The sequence below is a fragment of the Salmo trutta genome, chromosome 28 (genome assembly GCF_901001165.1).
Source record: "Salmo trutta chromosome 28, fSalTru1.1, whole genome shotgun sequence".
NCBI classification, from domain to species: Eukaryota; Metazoa; Chordata; class Actinopteri; order Salmoniformes; family Salmonidae; genus Salmo; species Salmo trutta.
Window position 1 is genome coordinate 27,538,108 of NC_042984.1, and position 14,794 is coordinate 27,552,901.

A 14,794-nucleotide genomic window follows, 5' to 3' on the forward strand; every position below is an offset into this window, starting at 1 on the left:
TTCCGCAAGCTACCTGGAACATATCCCAGTCCACGTGATCAAAACAATCCTGAAACGTGGATTCCGATTGGTCAGACCAGTGTTGAACAGTTCGAAGCACGGGCACTTCCTGTTTGTGTTTCTGCCTATAGGATGGAAGGAGCAAGATGGAGTCGCGGTCAGATTTGACGAAAGGAGGGCGGGGGCAGGGCCTTGTAAGCATTCCGTAAATGTTAATAGCAATGGTCGAGAGTCTTAGTAGCACAAGTAGGACAGTTGATATGTTGATAGAACTTCAGCAGCCTAGTCCTCAGATTTGCTTTGTTAAAATCCCCAGCTACAAAAATGCAGCCTCAGAACATGTGGTTTCCAGTTTGCATAAAGTCCAGTGAAGTTCTTTGAGGGCCGTCAAGGTTTCAGCTTGAGGTGGGATGTAAATGGCTGTGGCGATGACGGAGGAGAATTCTCTTGGGAGATATTATGGTCGGCATTTAATTGTGAGGTATTCTAGGTCGGGTGAACAAAAGGACTTGAGTTCCTGTATGTTCCTAGAATTACACCATGAGACGTTAATCATGAAACACACCCCTCCGCCCTTCTGCTTTCCGGAGAGATATTTATTCCTATCTGCGCGATGTACTGAGAATCCTGTTGGCTTTACCGACTCCGACAGTTACGACCCGATGTCTCTCTGGAAAGAAATCCTTGCTCTCAGCTCATCAACTTTGTTATCTAAAGACTGAACATTAGTGAGGAATATACTCGGAAGCTGTGAGTGGTGTGCACACCTCTTATGTTGAACCAGCAGGCCGCCTCGAGTGCCTCTCCTCCACCAGCAATGTTTTGGGTCGACCTCTGGAATAAGTTACATTGCTCTGAGGAGAGTGAACAAAGGATCTGCTCCAGGGAAGTAGTATTCCTGGTCGTAATTCTGGTAGTTCAGGTTACCACCGTTCTAACATCCAATAGTTCTTCCCAGCTGTATGTAATGATGCAAAACATTTCCTGAGCTAATAATGTAAAAAATAGTACATAAAAAAACAAAATACTGCAAAGGTTCCTAATAGCTAGTCGCAATGCAGCCATCTCTGCCCGCGCCATCTTCTCTTTGGATTCAGAAGACGTGCTGCACCATGAGCTGTGCCGTCTCATTGGCTGAAGGTAACTTGGGGAGAGGGATGAAATGGGCAGTTTTAGAGAACTTATCCACTACCGTCAGGATAGTGGTGTTGCAACAGACGGAGGCAGCCCAGTTACAAAATCCAGGGAAATGTGGGACCAGGGGCAATCAGGAACAGGGAGTGGCTGACGGAGCTTGCTGCGCAGTCTTATTCTGAGCACGCGGCGACAAAGGCCGAGACGTCAGGAACCATTTACATTTTAGTCATTTAGCAGACACTCTTATCCAGAGCGACTTACAGTAGTGAATGCATACATTTCATTTCATACATTTTTTTTTTTGTACTGGCCCCTCGTGGGAATTGAACCCACAACCCTGGCGTTGCACACACCATGCTGGCGTTGCAAACACCATGCTCTACCAACTGAGCCACAGGGAACCATAGTGGGTCACCAGAAGCGTTGTCAGAGGAAGGCCAGGGTTCGACGAGAGCCAGGGTGACAGGTAAGCCTGGCGTAATGAGCCCATTCCAGGACCTGAGACTGGGCCAAATCAGGGACAAACATCCGGTTAGCCGGGTCGCCCCCCCCAGGGTCCAGCTGGGAACGTTGTGACTTGTGGACCAGGGTCTCAATACCCAAGACAACTGAAGATGCAAGACATGAGGTAGGGAGGATGGTCTCAGAGTCAGAGGGTGTGGCAGCAGAACTGTACAGGCATCCGGCTTCACATTCTTGGACCCTGGGCGGTAGGAGATGGGGAAGTTGAACCTGGTGAATAACAGAGCCCAACGGGCCTGCCTATAGTTAAGGCGCTTGGCTGTGCGGAGATATTCTAAATGTTTATGGTCTGTCCATACCAAAAATGGATGTTCTACCCCTTCCAGCCAGTGCCTCCACTCCTCCACCGCCATATTGACCGCCAGAAGTTCCCGGGTCCCTACATCATAGCTTCTCTACGCAAAGTTGAGACGATGGGACAGGAAGGCACAGGGATGAAGCTTTTGGTCCTGGGCAGACCGCTGGGACAGGACGGCCCCCACTCCAACGTCGGAAGCGTCAACCTCAACCACAAACTGACAGGACGGGTCCGGATTGATGAGGATGGGGGCTGGAGTGAGCTGATGCTTGAGGTCCACAAATGCCCTGTCAACAGCTGGGGACAATGTGAGCGGTACCTTAAGTGCAGAGAGAGGAGCCACCAGGGTGCTGTAGCCCCGAATGAAACTGCGGTAGATATGAATGAACCCCAGGAAGCGTTGCAGCTGCACCCTGGATGTGGGTTGGGGCCAATCCACCACCGCTCTCACCTTTTCAAGATCCATCTGAACATTCCCCTCAGCTATGACGTATCCCAGAAAGGAGAGAGTAGAATGGTGAAACTCGCACTTCTTTGCTTTCACGAACAACTGGTTCTCCAGGAGGCGCTGAAGGACTTGTCGGACATGAAGGATGTGTTCCTGGGTAGAACGGAAGAAAACAAGGATGTCGCCGAGGTAGACAAACACAAAATGATTCAACATGTCACAGAGAACATCGTTGACCAGGGCCTGGAAAACAGTGGGAGCATTGGTGAGCCCAAATGGCATGACCAGGTGCTCATAGTGTCCACTGGCAGTGTTGAAGGCCGTCTTCCACTAGTCTCCTTCGCGTATCCGAACAAGGTGGTAGGCATTCCGAAGGTCCAACTTGGAAAAGACGGTTGCCCCCTAGAGAGGTTCGAAAGCCGAGGAAAGGAGTGGTAGGGGGTAACGATTCTTAACAGTGATGTCATTGAGGCCCCGGTAGTTGATACATGAATGCAGGGTCTTGTCCTTCTTTTCCACAAAGAAGAACCCTGCACCGGCAGGGGAGACAGAAGGGTGAATGCTCCCAGCAGCCAGAGAGTCCTCAATGTACTCCTCCATGGCCTTGGTCTCAGGGCCAGACAGGGAATATAGCCAGCCTCGAGGCGGTGTGGTGCCCGGGAGGAGGTCAACAGCGCAGTTGTAGGGACGATGCCGAGGAAAGGAGGTAGCATGAGCCTTGCTGATAACCTCCAGGAGGTCCTGGTACTCTGCGGGAACGGCAGAGAAATCCGAGGCTTTACCTAAACCCGTAGGAGGACGTCCCAGGGGAGGCTGCGCCGCCTTAAGGCAATGTGAGTGGCAGAACGGACCCAATCCAGGATAGAACCAGTGGTCCAGTCAATAACGAGGTTGTGCCTTTGGAGCCATGAGGAGATTCAATGAGGAGAAGCTGTATGTACTCACTGTGAATGCCTGATAGCCGCAGGTTAATTCATGGGAACTGTGCTGTGCGTGACTCTGCCAATGGAGCGTCTGTCCAGTGCTCTGGTGTCCATGGGAACGGAGAGGAGTTGTGTGGAGATAACTCAGATACCAGAGTAGCGTCCATAAAACTCTCATCAGCCCCAGAGTCAATGAGCACCCGGAGAGACTTAGACCGGTCACCCCACAGCAGAATAACATGAAAAGGAATATAAGTAATGGGAGTTAGAAAACTCCCAGTTTGGCCCACCAGCGTACTCGTACCTACTGATGAGCCTGGTCTTTTACTGGGCAGGTGGCTTTGTAATGCCCCGCAGCACCACAATACAGACAACTGTTGGAGCTCAGCCTACGTGAACGTTCCTTAGGCGATAATCTAGCTCTTTCCAGTTGCATAGGCTCCAGAGTGAACGAGTCGCCCGTCCCAGATGATTCCCGAGGGATCTCGGGTGGCTTCGGCTGCTCTCTGAAGAACAGACGTCGGGGACTTCCGGACCTCTTCGGAGATGAGCAAGCAGCCTAAATAATGATTGCCCTATCTCGAAATTGTCTTGCCTAGAAAACATTTTAGAATCATTATCAACTGTCAGCTAAGATCCTTCCTAACTATGAGATGTATTCTCGGTGTTCACCAGTCTGGTTTCAGACCGGGTCATAGCATCATCTATGCTGCAACCTTGGTGTTAAATTACTGTTTGTGGTATGGATAGGAGAAAGCAGTGGGCTGCCCTGTTTATTGAATTACCGAAAGCTTTCGATACTGTTCACCACTCTTTATTGATTCAAAGACTGTCTGCAATTGGTATGGATCAGGCGTCATGTAAATGGTTAGAAAATTACTTGATAGAAAGGACACAATGTGATTTTTCTGATGCTGTTAAGTCAGGTGTCCTTGTTATTATGAAAGGTATCCCACATGGATCGATTTTAAGTCCTGTGCTTTTTACTGTGTATATAAACAATGTTGGTCCATTGGCATTTTTCTTTTACATAAACACCTGTATGCAGATGACATTGTTGTGTATGCTACTGCCCCCATGGTTGACCAGGCTTTTTCAGAGCTTCAATCTCCCTTCATTGCTTTGCAGAAAGCCTTTGTGGAACTGAAACTGGTACTTAAAATGATTTGGCATCGTTTTTTGGCTTGCTCTTCAAGAAATACCCGGTTGGCCATGACAGAAACCAAACTTGAGTTGGCTTGGGTGTGTGGTTTAATGTGGGTATTTCTTGGGTGTGTCCTTGCCACCATCAAGACACACTCATCTGGCAGAACCTTGAGTGAAGCTGTTTCCCCCCACTCAATCACAAAAAGAAACCTCTTGCAGATTGAGTTCAATAACTACAGGCAGATGTATGGTGAGAGGCCGAAGGAAGCTTTGAATAGGTAGCCTACAGAATAACATGAGAAGAATGCAATTGCTGAATTCATGTAGATATTCTAAACTAAGTGTTTTGATCACTTTCAAATGTAGGAACAGGTCAATGTAGAATAAACACCCTTTACATTGTCACGGTTGTTGTCCGTGAAGGAGGACCAAAATGCAGCAGGACTGTGGTTGTTCATTTTGAACATTTATTAACACAAAACAAACTCACGATCTACCGACAGTCTCAGGCTCACATACGCTAGACAAGAAACAATCTCCCACAAATACACAGACAAACACACCCAACTAATATAGGACTTCCAATCAAAGGCAACACCACACAGCTGCCTTCAATTGGAAGTCCACCCCAATTAACTCAACATAGAAATAGATCAACCAGACTACACATAGAAATACATCAACATAGACCATAACTCAAAACCCGGAAATAATAAATCAAACGCCCTCCTAACTAACACACCACCCTGAACCACATAAAACAAATACCCTCTGCCACGTCCTGACCAAACTAAAATGACGATTAACCCTTATACTGGCCAGGACGTGACAGTACCCCCCCTTAAAGGTGCTAACCCCGGAAGCACCTTAAGAAAAACAACCCCAAACAACAACAAAACAAAAATTCCCCCCCTACTAAAGGGAGGGAAGGGAGGGTGGCTGCCGTCAACGGCGGCACTGTGCTACACCCCCCCTCCCCAACCCACCTATATCTGGAGGTGACTCCGGTTCTGGCCGTTCCAGGCAGTCGGGCCACTCTGGCATCGCCGGGGGGCAGTCGGGCCACTCTGGCAGCTCGGGGAAGTCGGGCAGCTCGGGGCAGTCGGGCCGCTCGGGGCAGTCGGGCCGCTCTGGCAGCTCGGGGCAGTCGGGCCGCTCTGGCCAGTCGGGCCGCTCTGGCGGCTCGGGGCAGTCGGGCCGCTCTGGCGGCTCCTGGCAGTCGGGCGGCTCTGGCGGCTCCTGGCTGGCGGGCGGCTCTGGCGGCTCCTGGCTGGCGGGCGGCTCTGGCGGCTCCTGGCTGGCGGGCGGCTCTGGCGGCTCCTGGCTGGCGGGCGGCTCTGGCGGCTCCTGGCTGGCGGGCGGCTCTGGCGACTCCTGGCTGGCGGGCGGCTCTGGCGACTCCTGACTGGCGGGCGGCTCTGGCGACTCCTGACTGGCGGGCGGCTCTGGCGACTCCTGACTGGCGGGCGGCTCTGGCGACTCCTGACTGGCGGGCGGCTCTGGCGACTCCTGACTGGCGGGCGGCTCTGGCGACTCCTGACTGGCGGGCGGCTCTGGCGACTCCTGACTGGCGGGCGGCTCTGGTGACGTACGACTGGCGGGCGGCTCTGGTGACGTACGACTGGCGGGCGGCTCTGGCGACGTACGACTGGCGGGCGGCTCTGGCGACTTACGACTGGCGGGCGGCTCTGGTGACTTACGACTGGCGGGCGGCTCTGGCGACTGTTGACTGGCGGGCAGCTCTGGCGACTGTTAACTGGCGGGCAGCTCTGGCGACTGTTGACTGGCGGGCAGCTCCGGCGACTGTTGAATAGGCGGGCAGCTCTGGTGACTGTTGACTGGCGGGCAGCTCTGGCGACTGTTGACTGGCGGGCAGCTCTGGCGACTATTGACTGGCGGGCAGCTCTGGCGACTGTTGACTGGCGGGCAGCTCTGGCGACTCCTGACTGGCGGGCGGCTCTGGTGACGTACGACTGGCGGGCGGCTCTGGTGACGTACGACTGGCGGGCGGCTCTGGCGACGTACGACTGGCGGGCGGCTCTGGCGACTTACGACTGGCGGGCGGCTCTGGTGACTTACGACTGGCGGGCGGCTCTGGCGACTGTTGACTGGCGGGCAGCTCTGGCGACTGTTAACTGGCGGGCAGCTCTGGCGACTGTTGACTGGCGGGCAGCTCCGGCGACTGTTGAATAGGCGGGCAGCTCTGGTGACTGTTGACTGGCGGGCAGCTCTGGCGACTGTTGACTGGCGGGCAGCTCTGGCGACTATTGACTGGCGGGCAGCTCTGGCGACTGTTGACTGGCGGGCAGCTCTGGCGACTCTTGACTGGGATGACGCACTTGAAGCCTGGTGCGTGGTGCTGGTACTGGACGTACCAGACTGGGAACACGTACCTCCAGGCTAGTGCGGGGAGCTGGCCTGGGGCTCCATTCTTGCCCCGCAAAACTGCCCTTGTGCCCCCCCCAAAAAAATTATTGGGGCTGCCTCTCGAATTTCCTAAACTCTTCCATCGCCCTGGAAACGCTCCTCCTTAACTCGGCCCATGTCCATCCTTCCTCCTCGTTCCTCTGCTGCTTGGTCCTGGTTTGGTGGGAGATTCTGTCACGGTTGTCGTCGGTGAAGGAGGACCAAAATGCAGCAGGACTGTGGTTGTTCATTTTGAACATTTATTAACACAAAATGAACACAAAACAACAAAACAAAACAAACTCACGATCTACCGACAGTCTTCTCAGGCTCACATACGCTAGACAAGAAACAATCTCCCACAAATACACAGACAAACACACCCAACTAATATAGGACTTCCAATCAAAGGCAACACCACACAGCTGCCTTCAATTGGAAGTCCACCCCAATTAACTCAACATAGAAATAGATCAACCAGACTACACATAGAAATACATCAACATAGACCATAACTCAAAACCCGGAAATAATAAATCAAACGCCCTCCTAACTAACACACCACCCTGAACCACATAAAACAAATACCCTCTGCCACGTCCTGACCAAACTAAAATGACAATTAACCCTTATACTGGCCAGGACGTGACATACATTTACATTACATTTAGCAGACGCTCTTATCCAGAGCGACTTACAGTAGTGAATGCATACATTTCATACATTTTTTCTGCATAATAACATAGAAGCACTGTTCTGCTAATACAACAATGTGCATCTGTCACTGGCATTCCCAGCGCATACAGATACTGTGCCTATCAGAATTTTGTCTGGTGGTAATGGGGCCACCTTGGCAAACATGTCAGAGTGGTCACACCTTCTGATTCAATAATAAAAAAATACAATAAAAGTTGTGTCTAGTAACATGCTATTGCAGAGTGCTAGGTCTCTCTCCAAAGACATCAGTATCAAGCCCATCTGTCAATCTGGACTTCATCACATCATCTTGCAAGTTTCATGCATGCTTCTGTAAACACAGACACACATACGTCACTGTTCTATTACCAGATGACCGGCAGGATAGGTAACATCTGACACACAAAAAGGTACTATGTTGAAGTTTGAACAGGTCAGATAAAACATACCTAATTATGGTCTCCCCATCAAACGACAGGCTGCTGTCTGGCAAAATCATCTCCAGTCCATCTGTAGAAATAGGCAGAGTTGAGGCATTAGTGTCACACCAACCTGATCACTGCACTCACCTTTCTATTTCACTTCAGATATCATAAAATGTGAAGTGAAATACAATGGTGAACACAGCAATCAGGCTGTTTCCACCAGGCTAGGTCATGCCCTGGACATTATATGCATCTAAGAAGTGGAATTATTTTTAAAAAATCATGTCAGTTTACATAAATTATGTTTCACAATTGGGTTATCAAATGTATCAAAGTAATGAAGTGGGTTACCTTCTGTATTTGTACAAATGATGAGCCTGTGAAAGCTGTTGCTTCTGACAGTGGAAGGTTGCTGGCTGGATACTTCCCAACATGTGGCCCACAGCAAGGGCATTACATTTATATTTTAGTCACTCTTATCCAGAGTGACTTGCAATTAGTGCATTTATCTTAAGATAGCTAGGTAAGACAACACATCACAATCGTATCAACTGCATTTTCTCTCAACAAAGTATTTATCAGCAAAGTCAGTGCTCGTGGCAAACTGCATTTTTTAGAGACCAGAGGTGGATGAACAGAGTGCGCTGGTTGGGATGTAGGGTTTGAGCATAGCCTGAAGGTAAGGAGGTGTAGTTCCCTTTACTGCTCCGTAGGCAAACACCAGGGTCTTGAAAATGATGCAAACTTCAACTGGAAGCCAGTGGAGTGTGCAGAGGAGCGGGGTGACATGGGAGAACTTAGGAAGGTTCATCATCACCTGGGCAGTAGCATTCTGGATAAGTTGCAGGGGTTTGATGGCACAAGCGGGGAGCCCAGTCAACAGAGAGTTGTAGTCGTCTAGACGGGAGATGACAAGTGCCTGGATTATGACCTGCTCCGCTTCCTGTGTGAGGAAAGGTTGTACTCTACAAATGTTGTAGAGCATAAACCTGCAGGCACGAGTTACTGCTTTGATATTTGCAGAGAATGACAGTGTGTTGTCCAGGATCACGATCATTCTTTGCACACTGGGAGGGGGACACTGTGGAGTGGTCAACTGTGATGAAGAGGTCTTGGAACAGGCACTTTCCCAGGAGGAAGAGCAGCTCCGTCTTGTCGAAGTTGCGCTTGAGGTGGTAGGCCGACATCCAAGCTGAGATGTCTGAAAGGCACATAGAGATGCGTGCAGACACTTGGCTGTCAGAAGGGGGGAAAGAGAAGAATAGTTGAGTGTCATCCGCATAGCAATGATAGGAGAGACTACCGTAATTTCCGGACTATTAAGCGCACCTGAATATAAGCCGCACCCACTGAATAAAAAAAATATATATATTTTGAACATAAATAAGCCGCACATGTCTTTAAGCCGCAGGTGCCTACCGGTACATTGAAACAAATGAACTTTACACAGGCTTTAACGAAACACGGCTTGTAACAAAAATACATAGGCTTTAACGAAACATGGCTTGTAACAAAAAATAAAACATTTGCAGTAAGCTTTAGTTGTCTTTTTGCACTGAGTCAATTCCTCACGCTGCTGTTTCCAACGTCTTACCATCGACTCATTAAGACCAAGCTCCCGTGCAGCAGCTCTATATCCTTTTCCAACAGCCAGATCAATCGCCTTCAACTTGAAAGCTGCATCATATGCATTTCTCCGTGTCTTTGCCATGATGAGGGTGACACAATGACTACCGTAATCAGAATGATGGGAAGTTTGAGAGCGCTCAATTTAATCTAAACAGTAAACAAAAAGTTGTTTGACCTTAACCCGTTCGGCAATTTCATTGGTCTAATGAAAGCTTCATGCCGCCAAAAAACTGAGCACGTCACAGAATAGGATGACATCCAGGAGTGTGCAGATCCTGAGATGCCCAACCCTGAGAGGGTGGAGAGGAGGATCTGTTGGTTCATGGTGTGGAAGGCAGTAGATAGATCTAAGAGGATGAGAATAGAGGAGAGCAAGTCAGCTTTGGCAGAGCAGAGCCTCTGTGACACAGGATTGGTCAGAGATATCGCGCTCAAGTATTTTAGAAAAGAAAGAATCGAATCAAATATTATTTGTCACATGCACCGAATACAGCAGATGTAGACCTTAGCGTGAAATGCTTACTTACAAGCCCTTAACCAACAATGCAGTTCAAGAATGGAGTTAAGAAAATATTTCCTAAATAAACTAAAGTAAAAAAAAATCTAATCAATCAAAAAGTAACACAATAAATATACATAACTATAACAAGGCTATATACTGAGGCTACCGGTACCGAGTCAATGTGCAGGGTTACAGGTTAGTCAAGGTAATTTGTAAAGTGACTATGCATAGATAATAAACAGTGAGTAGCAGCAATATAAAAACAAAGGGGGGAGGGGGAGGTTGGTCAATGTAATATTCCGGGTGGCCATTTGATTAGTTTAGTTGTTCAGCAGTCTTATGGCTTGGAGGTAGAAGCTGTTACGGAGCCTTTTGGTCCTAGACTTGGCACTCCAGTACCAATTGCTGTGCAGTAGCAGAGAGGGCTTTTCTTTGACACCGCCTAGTATATAGGTCCTGGATATCAGGAAGCCATACCAGGCGGTGATGCAACTGGTCAGGATGCTCTCGATGGTGCAGCTGTAGAACTTTTGCAGCTTTGTGGCCACTATGGTGTTGAACGCTAAGCGGTAGTCAATGAACAGCATTCTCACATAGGTGTTCCTTTTGTCCAGGTGGGAAAGGGCAGTGTGGAGTGCGATTGAGATTGCGTCATCTGTGGATTTGTTGGGGTGGTAGCTTTCTGTAGTTTTTGACATCAGAGGGGTCAACTATTGGTTTCTTGAGGGGGGAGCGACCCTGGCCATCTTGAAGTCAGAGGGGACGCAGCCAGTGGTCAGGGATGAGTTTATTCGGGAAGTGAGGAATGGGAGAAGTTCTCCTGAACCGGTCTGGAGAAGGGAGGAGGTGATGGGGTGAAGTGGGCAGGTTATTGGGCGGCCAGACATCACTAGTCACAGGATTTCATCGTGCATGCCTGCATAATGCTGATTAGGGCCCCCTTGCTGGTCTTCTCTATGCTTCATGTTCGGCTGAAAACTGTACATCTCTCGAACAACAACAGCAGGCAATCTTATGAGGTGGTGGGCAGAGGCTATGCTGACTTCTTCCTCTTGCCCAGGGAAGAGTGTGGGCTGATATCACAAGGAACACTCAAAAGGTGAGAGACCAGTGGCCAAGCAGGGAAGGGTGTTACGGGCGTATTCCACCCACACAAGTTGCTGGCTCCAGGTGGTGGGGTTGGCGGAGACGAGGCAACAATGAGCCGTCTCCAGGTCCTGATTGGCTCGCTCTGACTGGCCATTAGTTTGGGAGTGAAAACCAGAGGACAGGCTGGCAGACAACCCAATGAGGGTGCAGAATGCCTTCCAGAACCGGGACGAGAACGATCGACCAGAGGTCCATGGATCCGGAATACGTGCTGCACCATGAGCTGGGCCGTCTCCTTGACTGAGGGTAACTTGGGAAGGGGAATAAAATGGGTGGCTTTAGAAAGCCTATCCACCACCGTCAGGATCTTGGTGTTCCATCTGATGGAGGAAGACCAGAAACAAAGTCCAGGGATATATGGGACTAGGGGCGGTGAGGAACAGGGAGTGGTTGAAGAAGGCCAGCCGGAGCTTGCCGCTGAGTCTTATTTTGTGCACACACTGTGCAGGCAGCAACGAATGCGGAGACGTCAGGAACGATGGAAGGCCACCAAAAGCGTCGTCGGATGAAAGCCAGGGTCCGACGGGAGCCTGGATGGCAGGTCATTCTCAAGGAATGTGCCTATTCCAGGACAGGGGAATGGGCAGAGTCTGGGATAAACATCCGGCTGGGAACGCTGCACCTTACGGACCAGGTCACTCTATACCCCAGATGTGTGCAGACGCTAGACAGGCAGGAGGTAGGAGGATGGTCTCGGGGTCAAACGGTGTAGCAGCGGGGCTATACAAACGTGAGAGTGTGTCAGGCTTTACATTCTTGGACCCCGGGCGGTAGAAGAGAGTGAAATTGAAACGGGTGAATAACAGGGCCCAACAAGCCTGCCTAGAGTTGAGGCACTTGGCAGTGCAGAGATATTCCAGGTTCTTATGGTCAGTCCACACTACAAATGGGTGTTTCGCCCCCGCAAACCAGTGCCTCCAGTCCTCCAACGCCATCTTGACGGCGAGGAGTTCTCGATTTCCCACATCATAGTTCCTTCCAGCAGGGGTAAGACGATGGGAGAGAAAAGTGCAGGGGTGCAGCTTTTGGTCCTGGGCAGAACGCTTGGGTGGGATGGCCCCCACTCCGACATCTGAGGAGTCTACCTCAGATAGTGATTTCGATGTTTGAGGTCCGAGAACGCCCGGTCAGCTGCTGGAGACCACGTGAATTGATCCTTGGGAGAGGTGGATGCTGAGTAAATCCGGAAAAAGCAGAGGTAGAAGTTAGAAAATCCCAGGAAACATTGCAGCTGCACTCTGGATGTGGGTTGAGGACAATCCACCACCGCTCTCACCTTGTCTGGATCCATCTGTATATGTCCTGCAGCAATGACGTATCCTAGGAAGGAGATGGTGGAGCGATGGAATTTCACATTTTAACAAAAAGCTGGTTTTCCAGGAGATGCTGAAGGACCTGTCGGACGTGCAGGACGTGCTCTTGAACTGAATGGGAAAGATGCTATCGAGATAGACAAACACAAACCGGTTCAGCATGTCCCGGAGCACATCGTTGACCAGGGCCCGGAACACAGCGGGAGCGTTGGTCAATCCGAATGGCATAACCAAGTACTCATTGTCTCCTTCCCGTATTCAAACCAGATGGTCGGTGTTCCAAAGGTCCAACCTAGAGAAGATGGTCACTCCCTGAAGAGTTTCGACGGCGGAGGAGTTGAGTGGTAGAGGTTAACGTTTTTAACCATGATGCCATTAAGGCCCATCCAGCACTCTGACGTCCATGGGAAAGGAGAGGGCTTGAGTGGAGATTCCCAGCTCTGACACCAAGGTAGCGTCGATAAAGCTCTCGTTGGCCCCAGAATCAATGAGCATCTGGAGAGATTTGGCTTCGTCACCCCACAACAGGGTGGCATGGAGAGGGGCACGAGTAATGGGAGATTGGAAATTCCCTGTACAACTCACCAGAGTACTCGTAACTACTGGTCAGCCTGGTCTTTTTAATGGACAGGTGGAAATATAATGTCCTGTCGTCGTGCAATACAGACAGGTCCTGGTGCTCAACCTGCGTAAACGTTCATCCGGAGATAATCTAGCCCTTCCCAGTAGCTTGGGCTCTGGAGGATGCGACTCACCCACCCTCTGTGATTCCCTTGGGCACTCGGGTGACCTCGGATTCTCTCGGGAAGGTGGACATCGAGAACTTCCAGGATTCCTTGGAGGTGAGGTGGGAGCAGTGGACGAGTGGGAGTGACTGGGATCAGACCTCCTCTCCCTCCTTCGTTCTTGTAGCTGCCCATTGATCCGTATAGAGCAAACAATGCAAATATCACAACATGAGTTGTAATATGGCTTTTTTATTGGCTTGGATTAGCTTCCCTAGTGGTTTTACCCACACACCGCTACTGGGCTAACATTAGCCAGCTAGCTATGTAGCTAGCTAGCTAGTTGGTAGCTAGCTAGCTAACATCAGCTATGCTAGCGATGATAGTGATAATGGTTATCAAAATATACATAACCAGATACATAAGTAACAGTCTATGGTCTGGCTACTGGTATACTCACCATCACTGGGGACCAACGAACTCCAACCACCTATTCTGCATGACAGGGTCCTTCGGCAGGGCATGCAAACCATAGTTGTTGGCTGTGCATCCTACTGGAAGCATGCATTGCATGGTAAATCCATATAAGGCTTTTCAGTCTCAAACGATGATCCTTTGAACGAGTTGGGGGCGATGAAACAATGGAGCCCCTAGGGGTATGCCGAGTAGTCGGACAAAACAAGAATCACAATGGATATGGGCAATTTTCTGGATACAATATATTTTTTGTAATTATCCGTGATTAGAAAAAAAGTACTTTTCGGGTGCCTGCATACGTTTTTCTAATGTCAGTCAGTCAATCATGTGCGAGGTTCTATACTATGCTTGGGCGGTATCCAGATGGTCATACCTTCATCCTGACCTTACCGGGATATTCAGTAATATCAGCACTGAGCACAAGGGGCATTGTTTTCAAACCCCGCTGATACTATGTTATCCGAAGGTTAGCAATGCTAACAAGTAGATGTACAATCCCATAGAGAATGCTAACTAAATGCTAATGAGCGCACCGCAAACATTTTGTACAGTTTCTGACCTAAACTATATAAGTATACACATAACTCAAAAATGCTACTCACAGTTTGCTGCAATCACAAAACAAATATTAGCCATCAAAGCTCTTCATCCAGTAGGGGACTCTCTGCTGTTACTGAGTGAATGCTTGATTTTGGAAGAAGCTAACCACTTAGCTAGATAGCTAACTAGATACTAAATTTGCAAACCAAATGCACGTCTGCAGAGCATTTAGCACATTTTAGACAGTTAAATTAATAGTTATAAGATATTTAGCTGGCATTATCTATGCATAGTCACTTCACCCCTACCTACATGTACAAATGACCTCAACTAACCTGTACCCCCGCACACTGACTCGGTACCGGTACCGGTACCCCCTGTATACAGCCTCGTCATTGTTATGTTATTGTATTACTTTGTATAATTTTTTACTTTTGTAATTGGTAAATATTTTCTTA

At 49.5% G+C, this 14,794-nt stretch overlaps 1 pseudogene; it reads right to left on the minus strand.

Annotated features, from left to right (window-relative positions):
- Positions 1-8,614: 8,614 nt before the first annotated feature.
- Positions 8,615-12,822, minus strand: LOC115166364 (uncharacterized; annotated as a pseudogene).
- Between the last annotated feature and the right edge of the window lie 1,972 nt (positions 12,823-14,794).